The sequence below is a fragment of the Convolutriloba macropyga genome, chromosome 2 (assembly GCF_964194025.1).
Source record: "Convolutriloba macropyga chromosome 2, txConMacr16.3, whole genome shotgun sequence".
Classification (NCBI taxonomy): Eukaryota; Metazoa; Xenacoelomorpha; order Acoela; family Convolutidae; genus Convolutriloba; species Convolutriloba macropyga.
In genome coordinates this window covers 84678063-84680410 of record NC_134469.1, presented here as the reverse complement: position 1 = coordinate 84680410, position 2348 = coordinate 84678063, and the positions used below count along the sequence as shown (strand labels likewise).

General features: G+C 33.7%; 1 protein-coding gene across 2 annotated transcripts in view; it reads right to left on the bottom strand.

Annotated features, from left to right (window-relative positions):
* Window positions 1-2348, bottom strand: part of LOC142334800 (radial spoke head 10 homolog B-like) — a 170851-nt gene that overhangs the window by 105025 nt on the left and 63478 nt on the right. The window lies entirely within an intron of this gene.

The window sequence follows — 2348 nt, the reverse complement described above, 5'->3', positions numbered from 1 at the left end:
AAAGATCCAACGACTAACGTCGGACCAATTGCTCCCTAACGACTATCGAGGGAAGATAAACTATTATGGTGCAAAATTTCTAACTAGGGTGGGGTTCGAATAAGCAACCTGAGGGAAAATTGTGCATGTTGATCTATCTCTACTCTACAGGGGCTATGCACTGTCATAGCTCAGAGTCGGTTTTAATGTAGCAACAGACTTGATTTACGACTGCGAGCAATTCAAGCCACTCAAAAACCATCAAGAGTGAAACAGTAACTCGAGAAGTGAAATCGAAAGAATGTTCTAGAACAAAACGGTCCAGCGAAAATTTTACATTAAAACACAAGTTTACAAAAATCGCTTCAAATTTCGTTCGAGAGCAATTAATAAACTTTACTTAATTAAAGCAATTCCGCAAACGCTTTAGCTTCCACCTCAAGCTAGTACGTCGACACGAGGTGAAAAAAACTTTCATTAATTTGTGGGTTGAAATTAAAAGAAAGTAGAACTGCAATGTGAGCATGTGAAAAGCTGTGGGTCACATGACGGTTAGTGTAAACGATACAAGAAGGCTGACTTTTTCTACCTGCTTTTCCACAGAATATGCGCACATTCCGTGATTTTGACAGAATCACAACAATATTATAAAAGGGAAGTAGTACGCATCTTTCACACATTATGGGCAAAAAATACGACTCAATTCCTGGAATACGCCAGCAATCAGCACAACGATAAATAAGATTTTAAAATTTTCACGAGTACCATCAGCAATCATAAAATGTACCAATTTAGTTATAATTGAGAGTGACACCTAATTATACCAGCACTTCTCGGAACAAAGATTATAGGATTGGTACTTATAAAAACGAAAAAGGATAAAATTAACACTGCTATCATTGTAGTTCTAGCATGGATGCTCGGCAGCTGCTACCAAACCATGACACAGAAAAATAAAACAAGATGGCGTATGTACGTAGCACAGCATATTCCAACATACCTCCCAGAGTTGCAAAACCAACCATTAATTTCTCTCAGCGGAACCATTGGGAGTATCCGAAAGCATTTTATATGCATTGGAGAAATTTACTTATACTGTTTGAACCAAAAAAACATGCCATCCTTTTCCTGCAGGCAAAAACGTAAACTCTTGAGCATATTCTAAAAAGATAAGTGTAGTACAATTTGAAAGACAATGACACAGGTAAAACTTGCAAACACACACACACATCACACAAATTACACGCACAAATACAAACCCCAACACCAAAGTACGTTTTTTTTAGAAAAAACTCTTTTTGGCAACTGATCTTTAATCAGGGTTCATCACCGTTCAATTAGGTCTTCTTTGTTTTTTCAAAATAACCAGTTTTTGACTTTCTGAGGAAATTGTAATGCTAATTGTATTTTTGACATTTAACTTTCAAATGAAACTATTTGAAAATTTTCAGAAGGTTTTGTCATTGTTGAGGTTTCAAGAGCATATTTAAACAATTAGTTTTTAAAATCTAACAAATTCGATACCAGCGAGATTTAAAACAATTTTGGCTTGGAAAAGATTTAAAACCGCAATTGGTAGCAAACAAAAGGTTCAATTCCTGATTGTTTTTTGCTACCTGCTTCTATTCGTGCCTAGCATTTAAAGGAACTAACTCTCAGACTAACAGCGCACACACACACAAACATGAAACCCGACACCAAAAATATTTTTCAAAGTTTTTGTCCCATGATTTGTCACCGTTCAATGAACTCTTAATTGTTCTATTTGAGAAAGTAAGAAATTCTTGAGGTAATTGTATTGTTTATTGTAAAATTGCCAAAAAAAATTATTAATTTTTTTAATATTACCAAAATGTTGGATATTTCATGAGCATAAAGTGCCAATTCGTTTTTTTTTAAAAAAATCTATCAGATGAACTACCAGCTAAACTAAATTTTCAATAATAAAACCGGAAGTGAAAAATAAGTTTCCATTTTTTCCAAAAAAAAACGAAATAATTGTATAAAAAATTTCAGCCTGGCAATCCAAAAGCTCTCTGACTCTTATCTTTATTGAAAATCTATATTGATTGCGCTAGAGGAGGTTAATTCGAAGGATCCGCTTTGATAATATAAGGAAATTAAAAAAAGAAAAAGATTTACACCTTCATTTTTCATTAATGAATTTGGTTGGTTTGACGTTCCTTGCATGAAACTGATATATTTAGGCCTCTGCAGTCTTAAAAATACTAAAATGACTAACACTGATGAAAGAAGAAGAATTGTTCGCAAACAAGCTCTGGAATTTAACAGTTTAGAAAAGAATACATTTTTCTGCTTTGTTTTACATTTTTAAAGCAGACTTTTGCTTTTGAGAGCTCTAAAAATTG